Source organism: Pan paniscus, chromosome 13 (genome assembly GCF_029289425.2).
Source record: "Pan paniscus chromosome 13, NHGRI_mPanPan1-v2.0_pri, whole genome shotgun sequence".
Lineage (NCBI taxonomy): Eukaryota > Metazoa > Chordata > Mammalia > Primates > Hominidae > Pan > Pan paniscus.
In genome coordinates this window covers 52,774,629-52,795,978 of record NC_073262.2, presented here as the reverse complement: position 1 = coordinate 52,795,978, position 21,350 = coordinate 52,774,629, and positions in this window count along the sequence as shown.

Here is a 21,350-nt window from a genome sequence, read left to right as displayed (position 1 = left end):
GAATAGGAGTTGTCAGGAGGCAAAAGAGGAAAAACCCATGGAGAGGAAGGATGAACATGTTCAAAAGTCCAGCAGTAAGTAAGAGCATAGTACAGCTTTCCAGTGTTTCTTTATGCAAATGTAAACAGATACATATATACCCTTCTTACCTACTCAAAAGATAGCGAACTATGCACACTCCTTTTAGCCTTGCTTTATTCAAATAACAATATATTTTGCAGACCTTCCCATATAGGTACTTAACTTTCCAGCTGCTTATGATTTTAATGAGTACAGCGGAATTAAACCAGACTCAACTGATGGTCACTTGGATGATTTCTTGCAATAATCTTGCAAAAATGTTGCTATGAATAAAATTGAAATAGTTTCCTAGCTTGTCATTTGTCTTTTACATATGTTTTGGGGCCTAGGCATAAAGGTGTTTATTTATATATAGTAAAAAAATACTTTCTTTTATGGCTTGAAATGCCTCATTTGTTAGATATAAAATTCTTATAATATCTGAGCCTATTTCTAAACTTTCTTTCTCATTTCCTTTGTTTGACTTTCTATTCATTTGCCAGCACTACAAGGTGAAATTATTGAGTGTTTATAGTATATTTAATATCTTTTAAGGCTATATCTCCTCATTGCCTTTTTACTTTTAGTGTTATTATGGTCATATTGTTCATTTTTTTTACATAAGATTTAGAATCAGCATATCTAATCCTGAAGTAAATCCTGATTATTTTCAATGGCTTAATGTTAATTTATATTACAGAGAGAGAATTGACATCTTTATGAGACTGAGTCATTCTTTTAAAAACATGTTATATATTTCTACTTGTCATGTCTATTTTTGTGTTCCTTGAGGACTTCTAAAAATGTTTCTGCATAAAGTTGTTCTTTGCACATATCTTGTTATGTTTATTCCTATGCTTGTTTTTGTCTCTTATTAAAAGTTAAGTCTTCTTTTTCATTATGTCTCCTTTTAGATTTTTTTTTAATATGAGGGCCATTGATTCTTCTTTATTAGTTCTATATCCTGCTATCTCATTGTTTTTAGTAGTTGTTAAAATTTTTACAAACTCTCTAAGGCCTGGTAAGACAGTTACATCATCTACAAACTATGTGTGAGGGTGTTTTAACCTCCTTCCTACCACTTTTAAACTAATATATTTTACTCTTCTGATACATTCCTAATGCCTTTAGCAGAAAATTTTGATAATAATTGTGAAAGCTGAGAGAGTGTCTTGTTCTTGACTTTAATAATTGACTATGTCACAAAGTATGTCCCTGCATTAATCTAGATTTGTGTATGTGTGTGTGTGTGTATACACAAGCAGTCACATGTAAGTATGTATGTAATCATTCATTTCCATCATGTTGCATTTGTTGTTGTTGTTGTTGGATGAAGAATGTAGCTGAAAGTTGTCAAGTACCTTTCAATTTCTGTAGAGATGCTCATATAATTTCTATAATTAAGTAAAATAATATAATTAATTATATTAATATATTTGCTAATAGTGAATCATTCTTGAATTCTTAGCATGAGGTTACATAAAAGAGATGAGTCTTGCAGCTTTTGTTTTTCTGCAATCATTATTTTTGGAATCAATATTTCATCATTACAATAATTCAGAAATGGCCCTTTTGTCCTCTAATCTCTGGAACAGTTTAAGTAGTATGGGAATTGTGGTTTGTTCAGTAGGATTCTCCTATGAAACCACGTATTTTTGATATTACCTTAGCAGTACACCATTGTCAGAGTTTTCTCCATTTTTCGTGGAAATTAATCTATTTTCGTTTCTATTCCTATGAAGTCAGATTTTGGTAAATAATATTTCGTCAAAATAGTTTACATTTCATTTAGTTTTCTATTTATTTGCCTTGAGTTTACCAAAACGAAATTTTCTAACTTAAAAAAAAAGTTGTTATTTTTATATCAGTGATTGTTTTCCCCTTATCATAACCGTGTTTGTTTCTTTTGTGTTTTTTCTCTTTTTTTCTCAGGTAATTTAATATTTTATCAATTTTGGAGTTCTTCAAAGAAGTAATTTGTTTATTTATTGGTGAACTTTAGCTTGAAGTATTCTTTCTTTTCTTTTCCATTAATTGGTCATTTTTCAACCTTTTGTTCTAATTTTTAGTTTGATGCTTAATTTGTTAACTTTTATTATTTTTTGTATATTTTATGAAGACTTAAAACAACATTTCACTTGAGTATTTGTTTTGCTGCATCTTGATTCTGAACTATAGTGTTTTCACTATTACTGTTTTCCAGAAATTTTGCAATTTTGATTTGTATTTCCCTTTTTACCTAAAAGTTGCTGATAACAGACTTTTTCATGACGATCAAATATTAGGTTTATATGTATAATATAAACATCAGGATTTTAAACACATGAGAAAACTTACTCTCTGCATAGCAGAGAATAAATCAGAGGGGACCAGGCTGTAGAACCCTCGTTGTATTTGAAATATGCTTATGTTCAAAGATAAAGTTTAGGTTGCCTGAGATTGAGCAGTAGTTTGGGCAACAACAATAAAATAAGCAGATGGATTTGAGATATATAAAGGGAGTATAATAAACTTTTCATGGTGATTCATTAAAAGTGCTACCTGAAGCTGAGGAAAGAGTTAAGGCCAACAAAGTTCAGACATGGGCAACTCCATGGGTGGTAGAGCTACTTACTGAGGCAGGAACTGATGGACCAAGAACAGGTCTGGAAAGAAAGACATGAAGAGGTGTGAGAGTTTGGATTTTAGATCCCTGAGAAGCATACAAGCAATGGTGTTATCAAAGCAGTTGGATATATAAAAGACTGTATGGTGAGAGACAAATTGTGAAGTCATTAGTATTGAGGTGATAATTTCATATATAGAAACAGCTGATGGAAGAAGTTTAAAGTGACAAGAAAAAAAGCATTGAAAAGGGAATCCTGAGTGCTCCAGGCATTTATGGGACAAGCAGAAGAAGGGTAATCTTTGATAGAGGATGAGAAGGAGCCAGTCTGTCATCCCACTGAATTGCGGCTGCCTTGAGGAAAACACAGAATCTGAATTATGGAAGACTGCTGAAAAAGTATTAATTGCATATAAATGAATGCATGGGCAAAGCAATTTTCCAAAACTGATACAGATTATTAAAACTATTATACTCATTTAATTCTAGAAAACTGCATCATGAAATAAGTGGTGGTTGAGCTGGCACTTCTAGGAATGGACAAACCTCTGTGTAGAACCCATGGCTCCATCACTGGAGTCCGTATTCAGCAGTAAAACAGCCTCTCTCAGTCATGCTTGCTGTGAGTTACACCCAGCCAGCAGGATCATCTTGACAGCTAGCTATTTAACTAAGTTATCAGTAAGCAGGTAATAGTCCCTCAGTTCAGTCAAAACAGTCAAATTAGTTGTACCTGTAGACATAGCCTTTCTTTGCCAAGATTTATGACATGGACAGGAATGAATTAGGAAATAGAACAACAGCTCCCTGTATGTGAAAGATGTGTCGTCTGTCTAAAGAGAAAACACATTGTGTTTATTGAGTGGGAATTGTCACGGAAGCTTTGCATAGCTTTAAAAAAAACACAATATGCTAACTTCATTCCAGTGATTGAAGCACACAATTTTGGAAGCTTTTATGGAAAGAAAGAAGAAAAATGAATAGAGAAGCTGAAGTCCGAAATAAATGTGTGAGTCAGCCCTCATCCAAATACAATTATTACCTTCACGCTTTGCCCTGTTTTGTTTGATCTAGGAAAATATATTCAATGGGATTTCAAAGAAAAATCAAATAATTCTTTTTTCAAACAATGTGGCAAAAACCCATCTGGCCAAAATTTTACATAATTGCATTCTCAATGCAACCCAAATACATATTTTTAAAAAATCGGCCAGGTGCAGTGGCTTTCGCATGTAATCCTAACACTTTGGGAGGCCGAGGCGGGCAGATCATGAGCTCAAGAGATCAAGACCATCCTGGCCAACATGTTGAAACCCCGTCTCTACTAAATATACAAAAAGTAGCTGGGCATGGTGGTGTGCGCCTGTAGTCCCAGCTACTCGGGAGGCTGAGGTGGGAGAATCATTTGATCCTGGAGGCGCAGGTTGCAGTGAACTGAAATCGCGCCACTGCACTCCAGCCTGGCTACAGAGTGACCCTCTGTCTCAAAAAAAAAAAAAAAAAAAAGAAAAGAAAACAATCGATTATATACACACAATGCTGTGTTCTTAGGAATCCACTGTCCTATTCTCTGTCAGTGAAAATAAAAACACAAACACAAAAGCACTCTACCCATTTAAAGCTGCCTGATTATTTCCCCTCTGACAAACTGCTGCCCTTTGAGATAGCTGTTAAATCTCATGGCCTTTATCTTTTGACATTTTATCATATTTTGCCTAAGGAGATTTATAGCATTGTGCTGTGATTTTGTGCCATGCTTTAACTATAATGTTGTGCTGTGGTTTGGCTCCAACACTTGATTTCCTCCTATGTCTCTTCTATGCATGAACTCAGGCTGTTCTGCACATTAAAAGGGCCCAGTTATTTATTGGATGAGTAACTGTTGCTTTCTTCCTCTCCTCCCTCTCTCTCTTCCTTCCCGCCCTACTTTCTGTATACTTATCTCTAAACAAATGGTTTATGGATCTCTGCCCACCCCTCTGCATGGGTGACTTCCATGGGGAGGGGCTGTGCAGTACTTTGGTCTTCCTGCCACGTTTCCCAATTAAATCTGTGACTTTTTCTTTCCCTTGGTGCCATCCAGGGCTGCAGTCAGTTAACTAAAATTCAGGACCAGCGTGTGGTGGACTGCTTCGTTTATAGACATGGGGAATTCAATCTCAAAGTACAGTTTCAGTTTTAATTGCTAATATTAAGTGGTTTTTGAATTTCTAATGAGTACCTAATTAGAGCAAATGTTTTCCTTACTAACAAGTAATTACAGCATTCCAAACACGTTTACTTTAATTAAACAAAACTGGTTGACTAATTACGATGGCAAGGCAGGACACAGTGGATTTCTATCTTCAAGGTACTCCAGCAGACATTCTCGTGTGGGTAACTACACATTAAAACTCACTTTTGGGTGCTCTCAGGGCAGCTCCTGATGGTACCAGTTACGCAAAGTGAAGTTGTTCAACTGGAGGCTCAGTGCATCCTCCATGTAATAGAGACATCTCCGTGGGGTTCTTCTCAACTCTTTTCAAAATTTCCCCATTGAACGAAAACAAATTATGCCTGAGTGCATGTGGTGGTTGCCTGAAACAGCTGTCAGAATGTAAAGAGTTTTTAAAGACTCGAGTTTAATTTAAAAATTATATACAATTTGCATTATATGCAATAATAATCTGTTTTAATTCTAGCTTTTAAAGAAACATTTTCCTCAACCCCTTAATCCTCCCAAAGATAACAAACATTCAACTGGAGCTTACTGACCTCCTAGCTATAGTTGTGGTTTGAGAGCAGGAATTTTGGCGACTGAATACAAAATCCATTCTTTTAAAGCTGTGGTATATGCCTGTGGGGTATACTCCAAAGTATGGATTCTGTTTAGCCATCAGTATTGTGGATGGCTATACTTCAGTTTCCTCTTATTGATGTTACATATTGAACTACTGCTGAAATTTGAAATTAGACTCTGAAATGTTACTATTGGCCTTTATGCAGTATCTGGCAACTGTGAAAACAGATAATTAGGTATTTGTTCACACTTATCTCTTTGAATGAAGCTGTCATTGTAGTCTGAGTAGGGAGTCACTTAAAGGAAATGTACTCCTAACCCTTTGAAGAGGCCAATCATGGTACATAAACCACATGAGTCACCAAAGCTGATATGGAAACATCCATCTGTATGTGCTTGGGTAAAAAGTTCATCCGGGAGAGATGTGACTGAGGAAAGATGATCATGTGAAGCAGTTGTGAGAGAATGCTTCTGGGGAAAATGGATTTCTCAAGTCCTGAGGCCAGGTTCACAACTTAGTAAGAAAAAGAGAATATTCACACACAGGAATTGACTTGCATGACGGCATTGAGTGGAACTGGTTATGGTGTAGGTCAACAAGTAGGAGGAACAAAATAGTACGGAAGATGAAAATCAAAGATGAAAATGGAAGAGAGGTAGAACATAGAGCTTAACAGAGCCCAGGCCTAAAATTTGAGGTTGTACAAAATCATGCCTGAGTGTTTCATTGTGTTACTTAACACATGCCCATCCATACATTCTATGAGTATTTCACTGCCCTTTTTCAGGTGCTGGTCATGTAGGGATAATGACATATTCATAAACTGGTGTAATATGATTTAAGAAATGACCTGCCTTATAAAAGAGAAGCAGACAAATGCAATAGGTGTTCAGAGACCCCAGCCTGGCCTTGCTTCTCAGCTTCTTTGCCTGCTCGATTCTGTTCTGTGACTCTGCTCAGTGTGTTCATGCTGATTGTTTTCACTAGTCCTGCTTTGCCTTTTCCCTTAAAATCCACATCACCAACTCAGAGTGTTAGAATCTTTTTTTTTTTTTTTTTTTTTGAGATGGAGTCTGGCTCTGTCACCCAGGCTGGAGTGCTGTGGTGCGAACTCTGCTCACTGCAAGCTCCACCTCCCAGGGTCACACCATTCTCCTGCCTCAGCCTCCCGAGTAGCTGGGACTACAGGCGCATGCCACCATGCCTGGCTAATTTTTTGTATTCTTAGTAGAGACGGGGTTTCACCATGTTAGCCAGGATGGTCTCGATCTCCTGACCTCGTGATCCTCCCGTGTTGGCCTCCCAAAGTGCTGGGATTACAGGCGTGAGCCCCTTGTCAGGCAGTGTTGGAATCTTACCCCAGTGAAATACAATAGTGACCCATGGGCCCTGAACACTCACATGTGCTTAGCACTGTTCTAAGGGCTTTTTAGATATTAATGAATCCAATTTGACCAGCTACTACACCAAAGAGCTAGTATCTGACCCAAAGAGGCTCATTTCCTAGCCGAAGTCTAAAAACAAACAAACAAACAAACAAACAAAAACTCCATAGTATCTATTTGATGCCTCCTTTGTTATCATGAAGTATCTCTGGTTTATCCATATGGATGGGTCTCTGTCTCTTCTGAACTCACAAAGCATTCTTTATGCCTGTCATCAAATACCCTTCTCACTATCATTCTACATTTGGGGAGGGGGGTCTTGGAAGTATGACTCATGGAGTTTTCATTGTTTTAAATACATTTTGAACTTTTGAAGATGTTTTAGCAGAAAATTTTAGAGTAATATCAATAAATATTTGTAATGGAATGATTGATCCTATATCTAACATACAAAGAAAATGCCTAAATAGTCTCAGATTCTCATTTTAATGTTTTTTAATTTTATACTTTTATATTTTTGTTGGTCCTTGGAATGATAGGACTTAGGGATTTTTTTCCTTGGCTGATCTTGCTTTGAAGGCAAAGTTATAAAAATATACTTTGAATGATTTGTGATTAATTTATTTTAGTATAACTTTTTTCTTTTCTTTTCTTTTCTTTTTTTTTTTTTTAATAAACAGAGGCTAAGCAAATCTTTGGAGATTTTCTCTAGTTCTCTCTTAGTTCTCTTCTGTGGTCCTCTCCAATGTCCTGGCATTTGCTATTTACTTGGCTAGAGCCTCCAGTCTGGTATCTGATCCAGGCCTGCCTTTCCTAAAAGGCCCTACTATGCTTAGCTCTTTTTAAAAAGCCAGCTTTAAAGCTTTTATTAGTATTCTAACAGATAAATTTATACTTAAGTATTAATAATTGCCCACTTCTCATTATTATTATTATTGTTGCAATTATTATCTCAGACAGTTAGGAATAATGTTTGGAATGGCAATAATGGTATTCTTTGGTTAGAGATAGTACTCCTGCTTGATACTTAAAGTGCCTCATAAAATTCAAAGGAAATCAGACATCCAATTTCTTACTTTAGTCGATGTAACTATTGTTCACTTAAAACACTCATGAGTTCTTTTCATGAGTCCTAACTCAGAGGAAACTTCCTAGAGCTCATTAAAACTTTAGGCTCTGTTTAGGTGGCCTATAGGCTGTGTTGGCATATAATGATTTTGTCTTTTGAGCTCCAAAGATATACCATTAATCTAATGTAATCAAGATATGAAAAATGGATTTATAAAAAGTAAACACAGCTGAGCGCAGTGGCTCACACCTGTAATCCCAGCACTTTGGGAGGCTGAGGTGGGTGGATCATGAGGTCAGGAGTTCGAGACCAGCCTGGCCAACATGGTGAAACCCCGTCTCTACTAAAAATAGAAAAATTAGCCGGGCGTGATGGTGGCTGCCTGTAATCTCAGCTACTTGGGAGGCTGAGGCAGAGAACTGCTTGAACCCAGGAGGCAGAGGTTTCAGTGAGCTGAGATCACGCCTCTGCACTCCAGCCTGGGTGACAAAGCGAGACTCTGTCTGAAAAAAAAAAAAAAAAGTAACCACAAGGGTATTATTCTCCTGAGGAATCCTTTGCTTTCTGATATGATATCATTTGCTTATCAGAATTCAGTTTCTGGTATGATGGAATAAATTACAAAGTCACTGGACAAATTAGAGGGTAAATTCTTAAAAATGTGAATTGCAAGGTGTAGATTTCAAGTAGCACAGAACCCAGATGAATTTCATCCACTACCTGCATTATAATCAGGAACCGAAAAATGGAGTTCACTTTAACACTATGTTACTTGAGTGCAAAATCCCAGCTCCACAAAACTCTGATGTCCTGAAATTTGTTCACACGCCTTAGTTGAGCTAATTACTAGAATGAGTTTGGGCAGGTTACTTTCCCCTCAGCAGGCTTCACTTTTCCTCACTGTAAAATGAAAGTGTGGGTCTGTGAATCTCTGAGATACTTCCGATTTTGTGCATTAGTGATTCCAAGTGAGATTTCCTTCAGCTAGCATGCCATTAAATGCAACATTTTTATTTGCTTTCTGATTTCCCTCTTTTCATTTATGAAAAGAGCTCACGAAACCTTTTTCCTGTCTATTTGCTCTTGGAAAATTATGGGCTCTTGGAAGTTTTCAATTTAAATTATATTTACTTTTCATTCTCACTCCGTCAGAGGCATGTGCATATGAAAATGTTTGTCTTCCATCCATACCCTACTGACTCATTAGGAACAATCAGAGTGAGCTGTTCTTTTTCCCCTGCTAATAATAACAAAGGAACCAAACATATATAGATGAGATTCTTGTATCTTCAAAGGAAATTTACGTCGGATTTGATATTTATTTTCACAATTGTATTGTGACGTAGAAAGCGTCAACACCAATTTCCCAAATGAGAAAGTCTATTATACAATTGAAATGAGAGCTACTGTGCAAAAGCCCTAGGTGCCATGGGTACAATCCACCATGGTTATGTGCCTTCCCCACAGCCATTTACCCTCACCCTGTCAAAAGAAAAACTGTTGTTTTCCTATGTACTCAAAATACTTCTGACACCAAACATGTGGGTTTTCTAACCAAGCAATTTTCCATTTCTCTGTGGACACCAACCGAGTGTTCTACAATTTAACTAAATTCTGAAACTAACTCCCTGGAGTCCGTGTGGACCTACAGTTTAAGTGCTCATTCCCCCAAGGCTGCCCACCACTTCCGATACCAATTGCAAGGCCCAGATTGTTACCTGTAATTCTCATAAACTGGCTATACATTTGAGGCTCCTCTAACCCCTTATTGTTTGATAGTTGGCTATAAACACTCACAAAACCCAAGAAATGGCTTATTTAGGTTTACTGGCTTATTATAAAGGATACAGACAAACAATCAAATGAAAGAGATGCACAGATCAAGATGCAGGGTGCAGCACAGAGCTTTTATCCCTCTCCCAGTGTGCACTCTCTCAGCACTGACGTGTTCATCAACCTAGGAGCCCTCTGAACTCCATTGTTTGGGTTTTTTTTGGAGGTGTCATTACATGGGCAAGATTGGTTAAATCACTGGCCTTGTGATTGAGCTCAATCTCCAGCTGCTCTTCCCTTCCTGAGGGAGGTTAGAGGTGGGGCTGAAAATTTCAATCCTCTGATTACATGGTTGGTTCCTCTGGCAACCAAGCCTCATTTTCCAAGAGCCACCTCAATCTCAGGTATGTTTGAAAAGGACTTATTATGAAAAACAATAGACGCTTCTCTCACACTGATCACTCAGGAAATTCCAAGAGTTTTAGGAACTTGTGTCAGGTACCAGGGACAAAGACCAAATATGTATTTCTTATTATGTCATACCTTGCCCGCATACACCCTCACACACAAACACACAACTCACACATGTAAAGAATGAAAAGGCAAAGAGTAACATCTTTCTATTTGTGTAAGTCAATTAGTTTAGGATGATTGCAAAAGTTAAAACATTCCATAGAATAGGAACATAGTGAAAGCTCAACAAATATAATAATTGAGCCTGCTTTCTCACCTATAAATTATGATAGACACTACCTTGAAATGGTTGTAAGAACTATACATGTAAGATTATTTAATACTTGATGCCCAGTGGCGTCTCAGGGGATGATAGCCTCTCTTTCTCTTTCTCTTTCTCTCCCTTCCCTTCCCTTCCCTTCCCTTCCCTTCCCTTCCCTTCCCTTCCACTCCCCTCCCCTCCCCTCCCCTCCTCTCCCCTTCCCTTCCTTTTCTTTCCTTCTTTCAGCAATTCCAAACTTGCAGACTGTTAGGAACTTTGGATAATTTCTCCATCTCGAAAGTAAGTTTGTGATATTCCGTAAATCACTTAGCTTAGACTTAATTGTGCTGTAAACAAACAAACAAACATATCTGAATGGCTTCCAACAGCAAATGTTTACCTCTTGCCCTCTGTTCATGTCTTCTGTAAGTTTAGCTGAGGTTTGGTATACTCTGTATCCAAGACTCCTGTGAAGAAAAGTCCCCATTTGGGACATACTCGTCTCATAAAACAGGGGACAAACAGATAATGGCACCATGCAGCTGTTTTTGACATATTTGCTTAGAGGTGGGTAGCATCATTTCTGCTTCACTGTATTGGCCAAAGCAAATCGGATGGCCCCGCCTGCTGCCAAAAGGCTGGAAGAAGTATGATTGTCACACAAGAGGAGATAGCCAACATTTGGAAATAGTACCACAAACCATCACATTTCTAAACATATTTTAATTGCTGTCATACACATGAATGATTGCAAACTTGGGTTCCTCATTTGCTCATTTGTTTATGCATCACTCACCAGATAGTCATTGAAGAATCGCTGTGTTCTAGATACTGTGTTTTCTGATGTAGGTGATACAGAGAGAAAGAAAACGCAATCTAAGTTTAGCTAGAAATTTTTTGTCATTATTTCTTTTTTCAGCTCAAATGAATTCTGATAGAAAATTTTTGGTAGAGAGCAAAAGGAAAAAATACTGTATTGGGGGATGTGTGTGTGAATGTGTGTGTATGTGCATGAATGTGTGTGTGAATGTGCGTGTGAATGTGTGAGAATGTGTGCATGAATGTGTGTGTGCGCGTGTGTGTATGTGTGAATGTGTGTGTGTGCGCATGTGTGTGAATGTTTGTGTGCGTGTGTGATGAATGTGTGTGACTGAATGTGTGTGAATGTGTGTGAATATGTGTGTGAATGTGTGTGTGAGTGTGTGTGAATGTGTGTGTGTGAATGTGTGTGTGAGTGTGTGTGCTTGGAAGATGAGCATGATGTCAAACAAACATACCCTTCCAAAAGTAGTGGGCATTCCTGCTTAGCCTTTTGAAAGCGATATGGGGAAGAGAGAAAAGAACATGAGCCATGCCTCAGGTACTCCATGTCCAGGGAATGCAAACTTCATAAAGGCAGAGGTCACATCTGCTTCTGCTCACTTCTGTGTCTAAACTCAATAACTGCTCTTTGGAAAAGAGGAAACCAAGTGACCCAACACATGGATACACAGAGTGAGGGGACAGCAGTTCCCACAGAAGACCACCGCAGCAAAGCTGCTCCCAAGTAGAGATGGTGATGCCTGCTCACGGTCACAGGCTGTCAGAGGTTATGTGCCCAGCAAGAACAAAAGGACCATTGGAAACTGGGTAGCAGTTGGGGCCATTCTGAGAAGGCAACACTTCCTCTCTTCTGTAAGGACCGACTAGAGGGCCAGAGGGAACTTCGTGTTGAGATGGGGCTGTACGGCGCCCAGGGTTTAGTGATGGAGGGCTAGGAGGCTTTGATCCAGGAGCAGAAGAGGCAGGACATGCTCATGCAGCTCATGTGGGACAAATCACATTTGAGAGAGAAGTCAGTGGTAACTGCAAGTCTGAGGCCGAGCACGGTGGCTCACGCCTGTAATCCCAGCATTCTGGGAGGCTGAGGCGGGTGGATCACCCGGGGTCAGGAGTTGGAGACAAGCCTGGCCAACGTGGTGAAACCCTGTCTCTACTAAAAATACAAAAATTAGCCAGGCGTGATGGCGTGTGCCTGTAATCCCAGCAACTCCAGAGGCTGAGGCAGGAGAATCACTTGAACCCGGGAGGTGGAGGTTGCAGTGAGCCGAGATCACTCCAATGCACTCCAGTCTGGGCAACAAGAGTGAAACTCCATCTCAAAAAAAAAAAAAAAAGAAAAAAGAAAAAGAAAGTCTGAGCAGGTTTTCTGGGACTTAGCAGTGTTCCTATGCAGGCTATACATTTACATTTAATGTTAATTCTTTTGTGATGTGTTTTCCCCATTAATTTATCTTCTTGGTATGACTTTCCCCAGAGTGCATGTAAGAAATAATGTGCTGGGCAAAGCAATGGCTTGGTAGAAGAAACCCAGCACCCCTGCATGGACTGCATACTTCAAACATAACTTCAAACCTCCTACTAGGTTTGAATATCCTTAAGGAAAGGGATATCTGAGTATCCTGCATATATTAGGTGACTGGTGAATGCTTGGGAAATGGATATGTGAGTAAGTGACGGTGTCATTGTCATGAGAAAGAGAAGTATTCCTTGCATTTTCTTATTCTATCAATCAAGTCTATAAGATGTCTATTTACTCTTATACTTCAGCACAGTGCTGGTGAGATGAATAAACAGGCATTAAAGAGCCTTCTAGAGCATATTAAAACAAATTACTTGCTTTGCAAGCTCAATTTAATTTTATTTCCTTAAAAATCCAACAAAAGTGCATTGAATCACCTCTAAGCATTAAGTAATGTGCGAGGTTCTAGGGTTTCACTGATGATGAATATGTGATTCCTACTTTCAAAGACCACTTTCAACTGAAGAAACAGGTTATCTAATTTTAAAAAGGTAGCATAATTTGTACTCTAACAATTGTATTCGTATAGAGCCAAGACAGCATTGTTGTTCTCTCTGCAAAGTTCTCAGGGACGTGTTGTTGACCCAGTTGTTAGGGTGGTCAAAACTGTGAATGAACCCTATTTTAAAGCGTTAGCAAGAATTCAGTCTCTTTCATCATGAGAAGCAATGATTAAGGAACAGATACATTTATAAAGTTGAAGAAAATACCGAAAAATGTATTGAATCTATGTTTTCCCGGGAAGATTGTCTTTTCTTTAATTTATCCATAAAAAATATCTGATTTTACAATTTTACTCTGTGCCTTTAAGAGATAGAAAGGAATGAATTCTATTACATTGCATTGTTTGGTGCCAAGTCATAAATTTACATAGTTGCAACATAAACAGTTTCAAATTATAACTCTAAAATATCCAAATGAAACACTATCAATTCTTTTGTTATTGACTTGTTTTATAGTTGTAATGCAGACTCCATATATTTGTTATTCAGTTTTTTATTATATTATTTCTCAGGCAATTACATTTTTACTGCAAATTTGGGGGATTTACTTGATATAATCATTGAGTACAAGCATAGTGCTAAGTATTTAAATGAGAATTTTATCAAATGAACCTAATTTTTCTTGTCCTGTTGCAACCAGATTATTTTTACTATGTAAGATTTATTAAAACATATTTTCAGTTATGCTGGGAAATTTAAATGAGGCAAGCATTGCACACATAATATTGCCTCCCAATAAGGTTGACATTTACAAGATGGTGAGTAACATTTTGTGTGCTTATTTCTTAACTACTTTTGATTTTGTCAATACAAGATAAATTAGCCAAAATCAGGCAAACTATGTTTAGGCATTTGTATTAATCAGGTGCTCCATCTTGTCTGCAATATTGATAGGAATGTTTAGCAACTGCACCAAGTAGACTGAGTGGTAAAAATGAATACAGATTTTGCTATAAATTGCAAATAAGTACCAAATTAATCTGATTGACTTAATCAGGAATACAGAAAAACATTAGCATTTCACATAATTCTATTTTGATTTGCAGGATTCATTGGCCATGTAAAACAGCAATTCTATAAATCCTCAGTTAGAAGAAATAGCAGAACTGCTTTTACAAATTAATAATGTTTATGTTGTGTAAAGTCATTTTAGACAGTGCCAGTTTGGTGTTATTGTTTAGGAAAAAACTGAGCCTTGTAATGAAAAATAATTGTTCCTCTGTCATAGGAGGGGTTTAAGACATATTCCTTGATTGAATGTTTGATATAGGCTCAAGCACTGGTGGGAAGTTAAAGCGTTCTTGGTATGACCTCTTCTGCTTGTCCCTGTTGACCAAGTTCTTTAACTTGGACACAACTCACTACCCCACAAACCCTCTCCTGGTATTTTGTGTTGGGGTTCCTACAGTAAATATCAGTTACTGGAGAAAAGGACTTTTCAAAGAAGCATGCCTAGTACTAACACTCAACATTCACATTCCATATTTTCTTTTAACCAACTGTCTAAATAAGTATATATTGCATGAATATTCAGTTTTAATCTATCGTAATGTTCTCAATTATTCTTTGAATTAGCTAGTTGCTATTATTGAGCTGATTTAGAATTAATCAGTTTTTCTGAACACATTTGTAAGAAGAAACAATTTAATCTTTTCCCCATTTTTACACCTCAAAATTGTCTTAAGAATTCATTACTTTTGAGATAGAACCATTTCTAGTTTCAGTACCACTTTTGAAAGAGTACACATATAGGTAGATCAACTTTGAAAAAAACACAATATGTAGTGTATATAGGATATATTGTATAGAAATAGGAGGAAACTTTCCTGTAATAGGAAAGGAAACTTCCGTCTTCTGTTTGTTAAGAAATATTTGAGAGGTCTCACCATCCTGCCTTCTTGCTTTGGCCAAATTGAATAAACCTTTCTCTATCTCTCAGCACCTATGTGTCATGTTTGGCATTAGCTACACATCCCATACAGGAGCCTGAATTTGGGCTTCTACAACATGAGGGTGGCCTCTAGAAACAACCTTAAGAGCCTCTTGCAGTAACCCAAACAGGAGATAATGGCAAAAGAACTTTTCCCTTTCTAGGATGCTTTGTAGAATAAAACATTTAGATGTGTTGGTGACAGGCTGGGAGGCTGGGAGAAAGGGTAAGCAAGACCACTTCAAAGGATTTATTGCCTCTGAAAACCAGGAATGTTAAAGCTGTTATCTACTGTGAGAGGGACTAGGTTGTAATGAGGGTAGGATCAGGAGTTGGGTTTTGGACTTGCGACATTTGGAATGACTACTGCCATCCCAGTGGCATTCAGTGAGCTCCACCCATGAACACCAAGCAAAAGGAGGCAAACAGGAGACAGTGCCAGAAACAGAGGATGCACCGGCAGAGGTGAAAGCAAACAGCCTGAAACTGAAACATAACTGGAAGAGTCAAGCTGCCGCTTCTCATGATTAATTTTAGTTCTGTGTGGGCTAAGGCTAATTAGTAATGTAAGAATTACATGAGCAGGAGTGAAAAGTATTTCCCCAGCCGTGGCATCTGGCTCCTTAAAGGGTTGTATTGGCAGCTCTATGGCACTCTCCAAATCTGGCATATGGCTGAAATTGGGTTTTGGCAGGTGTGACTTGTGCCCTTGTACCTTTTCATTAATGCATCCTGTGTTTATTGGAATAAACATGGTATTGAACATAATCCATTTCTAAGGGAAAGCAACCTCAAAATGATATATGTTTGTGAACATAAATAACATTTAATAATTAAATGTCATTTCTAACTATTAAAAGTGCTTGCACATGGATTATTAACCAGTTGACAATCATTCATGGGAAGGTCACTATGCATATCTTGTTATTGTAAAGGAGTGATAAAAAAAGGTTGATCATTATTGGGTATTGGATCTGCACAGTGATTAGATAGGAGGGGTCCCAAGGGAGAGGCGAAGTTGGCCAGCAGTGGGGTGAGCACGGGGAGTGTTGGGGCAGTGGCTGTGTACAGTCATATAGTCAGATTACGACACTTGAGCAGTCCTTTGTTTCTAGTGTTTTCCAGCTAATACTTACACTGGTTTAAGCAAGGTATCTTACAAGATTCTCTCAACAATCTTGTGGTTTGTGTTTCTTTGGCAATTGAAATAGATGCCCAGAAAAGTTGTGATTTTCCTAAGAACATCCAGCTGGCCGTGAGCAGTACTGAACTCACATCCAGATGAACTGGACTAGGAGAGCAGGCTACATGTTTTTGGAATTTCTAAGGGTTGTTAATATTCAAATCTTCTTTCTCAACCTGGTCATATAATCTCTGATATCACCTCCTTAAACTCATCTAGTAATATTTCCCATCTTCAGAGCCTAAATGTCAAATGTCATCAGTTTTATGCTTTTATCTTACAATAATATAAAATAAAATGACTTTACTCAAACCACATTGCAAAAGCATTTTTCCAGCATATTAACCTTTTTTATAATTGTTGATATGGAAGAGTTTTAATTCAGTCATAGGTTTTATGCATTTTAAATATTGAGTCTTGGACTGTGCTGATATTTTTGGTAAAGAAACAGAAAGATGTGCAACTGTGCTGACATTACAGTCTGGAGAAGTGAGAAATTAACTCTGTAGGAAGTCAATATGATGTCAGATCAATGTGATCACTAAACAGATGAGAGTTGCCAGGGCAACTTTTCACATGCTCTAAGCAAAGTGATGGTTTGTTTTCCTATTGATGCATATGCTACCCTATTTTGGCTAACATCCAATTCAATTACGCAAGTATTTATTGCACCCTTTCTACATATCCAGCATATTTTATAATTTTCTGACATCATTCATATATCTATTCAAAAACTAAGGCTTACACATAATGAACTGGCTTAGACTTTGTCTACTTTATCTACCAGGAAATTGATTCTTTTTGTAAAAATGACGAGTTCCATTGGCCAGGATCTATACCAAATTCCGAAGCCAAGGATATGTTGGAAAATATTTTGACACACCAGCCTTTACTTGATCTGTAGTATAAAGCAAGAGTTTCTAACTTGCCTACTATCTTTTTTTCTGCCTCTGACATAACATATACAGGTTGCTGTTATGGCCCCTTTAACCATGAGTATACCAAGGGCAGAGAAGTAGAAGTGAGTACAGGCACTTTAGCTAAACATTTAGTTGAGTTGAGTTTAACTTTTGGTTTAGTTGAAGTGCCTGCACTTAATCAACTAAAAGTTGGGCTGCTTTTTGTTATTACTGTGCATGGCCAATCCAAATCAGTGTATTTAACTCATAGACTCATAAATCAGTGCATTAACTCATAGACAACTGTGTATCTTGTTTGATTGATTGATTGATTGTTTGATTGATTGATTTGTTTATTTTGAGATGGAGTCTCACTCTGTCGCCCAGGCTGGTGCGTTCTTGGCTCACTGCAACCTCCACCTCCCGAGTTCAAGTGATTCTCCTGCCTTAGCCTCCCAAATAGCTGGTACTACAAGTGTGCACCACCATGCCTGGCTAGTTTTTTTCTTTTTGTATTTTTAATAAAGATGGGGTTTCACCATGTTGGTCAGGCTGGTCTGAAACTCCAGACCTCAAATGATCCACCCGCCTCAGCCTCCCAAAGTGCTGGGATTACAGGCATGAGCCACCGCACCCGGCAGTATCTTGTTTTTTATTTTTTTTCTTTAACTTTCTAAGTATGAAGGAAGCTACGATTATTCTTTCCAAATCTGTCAGGTCATTCCATTCCTCTGCACCAAACCCTGCAATGATCCCCCTCTCCGTGCAGGAAAAAAAACACCCACAGTCCCTTCAATACATCCAATATGCTGTGTGTGCTGCCCTATGGTCTCACCTCCTCCCCACTGCTCCCTTTCTTCCTGTGCTCATTTACTGCCCCTCAGGCCTTTTACCATTTAAACAGCTGTGCCCACTAGCCTACCTGACCACTTTGTAAGGATGGCTCCCACCACCTGAGTCACTCTTTCATCTAATATCCATGCAGCTCCACAGCTCTTCTTTCAGTTTTACACAAATACTGTATTTTCATTGTGGTTGCCCTGACTGCTGGGTTCAATACTTCAGAAACCACACCTAGCATGTCCAGCTCCCCACATCCTGTTTCATCATATTAGATCACTTAACATCTTAAAATACACTACATATTTTGCTCACTTATTGTGTTTACTTTATTTTTCCTCCCACTAGAATATAAGACCAAAAATAAAGATGATTGTCTGTTTTGCTTTTTTTCTCCCTGATGTATCTCAAGTATCTAGAAGAATGGCACAGAGCAGGTGCTCATTTTTGTTGTTAAATCAAAGAGTGAAGGAATGAAAGTTAATCCTGAATCTTGTATTCTGTCCTATCATTATTTTAAATATCTTAAGGATGCTCTTACAAATTTAAGTACTAAAAAATAGCAGGAGAAATCTATGCCATCCAAGAAAATCTCTGACAAGCTGTCACATGTTTGGACACCTTTAGTCAGTTAAAGAAGAAGGGGAGTTGTGGTCTTCTGGGTAAAGAAGTTGCCCTGGGAGGTGACTGGAGACCATCTTACACAAAATAACTTGCCTTGATGCGAGAGAAGCCGGAGCAAAGGATAGTCCTTTTCAGATCAGGTCAAAAGACCACCTACAACGAAATCTCCAGCCATAGAGAGGGGCATTATGTATGGCAGATGCCAGACGCCCACTATTTAATCCAAAGAAGACCAGAACTGGACCAAGTGCACTAGAATATCTGCAGATGGGACATGGAGACCTGTACTTCCTAGCAACCCAGGAGACCTTGGCTTGACCTAAACTTTACCTGGATAATTCTATTTTCTTTTTTGTTTTGAGATGAAGTTTTGCTCATGTTGCCCAGGATGGAGTGCAATGGAGCGATCTTGGCTCACTGCAACCTCCACCTCCCGGGTTCAAGCAATTCTCCTGTCTCAGCCTCCTGAGTAGCTGGGATTATAGGCATGCACCACCACACCCAGCTAATTTTTGTATTTTTAATAGAGACGGGGTTTCACCGTGTTGGCCAGGCTGGTCTCGAATTCCTGACCTCATGATCCGCCCACCTCCGTCTCCCAAAGTGCTGAGATTACAGGTGTGAGCCACTGCTCCCAGCCTGCCCTGAGAATTCTTACCAATGGAGATGCACCAAGCATCTGATTGGAGGGAGAAGGGTTGGTATAAAAACAGAAGAAAAACTAAGAAGATGGGAGGGGCATAAATCACAAATGGGCTGAGAAGCTCTATTATTATTGTTATTGTGTATTATTTATTATTATTAGCTTCATTTTGCAAATAAAATAAACCTCACCACCAAGCTCTAGCAGCAAACCATTTGCGGAGCACACTGTGTGCTTGGCCCCTGGCACAGTGGCTTACACCTGCCATCTCATCTCTATCGACACAGATTGTTCATTTTGCAGATGAGAAAAGTTGATAATAGGAGAGATTAAGCAATTTTCATAAGATTGTTCTCTCATTAAGCAAATATTTATCAAGCACCTTCTATGTTGTCTGTGGGTGGGGCATCCTGAGAGGAATAAGGTTTCTGCTCTTACAGAGTTCACATTCAGCTGGGAGAGCCAGACCACAAAAAGCAACTAATCAATGATGAAGAAGCTTTGAGGTCACGGAGAAGAAAGTGCGTGGAGAGCTGGGATGCAGTGTCTGGAGCCTGACTCTGGCCTTTCCTCTCCTCTGCTAGGCTGCAGTTCTGGGCAAGAGCAGACTTCACTGAAACCCACGCTGGCTGTGTTAGCCAATGTGTTGACAGCACCCTGTGTAAAGAAGTCACCCAACACTGCATCAGTGTGTAAAGTGGAAACCTAACAATCTCACAATGTTCACGAAAAGCTAAGGACATCACAAGGAATGATGTAGTAAAGTTTTTCCACTGATGTCATCTTTGGAAGTAGATTTTGCTCAATTCTTATTGGAACATGTGCACAGCTGAACTTCAAGATCCTTGGGTTCTCAGCTCAAATCTATATAAATGACTTAACCAGTTGCTTAACTTTCTGGAATTCAGATGCTTTAACTGTAAAATGGTTTGGAGCTCTGAATGGAGTATTTCCAAATTATATCTAACTGTGAAAATTCAATGACATAGAAGATTTAGGATGAAGAGGAAAAAAAATAACCTAAATAACGTACAAATGAATAAAAATTATAACAATAATAATATAAATTTATTAAGGTGAGATTTAAAAGAAAAAAGATTGCTATTTTTTTATTGCTAGTTAAAGCTATTCTTGGAAGATTTCCAGGTACTTTTTAAGTGAAACGTTGTGTGCATGAGATGTCCTTATATCTTTTTCAAGTATATAGATGGGCTCTATTCAAAAAGGGCCTCTCTTCTCTTCTTATGCCCACCTGCCATCTGAGCAACTATATCTATTTTTTGCTGGGCTACGTGGAATGATTGTTCTTTTTATGTTCTTGCCTAAGAACACACACAACCACACCACTCCTGACACTTAGAAGGAGATTAATTATATTTAACCAAAAGGACACTTGCTTAACTAGGACTGCTAAATGTGTTAGCTGCAGGGAAGGCCAACTGCCTTGTTGGCCATTTGGACATGCCCAATCTTCTCTTACTGATGCACAGATGTCTGAGGCCTTGTGGGTGAATCCCAGTGTGCTTGCAGCCAGGAGAAGGTATTGTGAGCTGGTGCTGAGCATGTGAGGTGACATATGGTTCTCCTTCTCCATTTGACAACTTTATCAGCTTCTTTCCATAGTTCAAGTTTGTAGCTCTGCAGAACCAAAGGCTGCTATTCAAAATAGCCTCATCACCTCTTCCTTACTCCTTCAACCTCCAGCCCTTGTCCAATTGCCTGGATTGGGAAAGTTCTGCAGTGGTTTGAGCAATCACTTAATAAGACGGCTGTCGGTGGTAAAACTGGAATTGGTTGTTGCTATTGTTGCGGCTTTGGTGAGTATCACAAGTAAGCACTGGAAAATTAGAAGCACCCAGAGGTTTTAGATAACATATATGTAATGGACAATCATGTCAGGGACCCATTGATTCCTATATAGAAACACCCTGTGCCGTAAGTCTCTTTACTTGTATGTATTATAAATATTTAGAAAGGAAAAGTGTGTGTGGGGGGGTGTG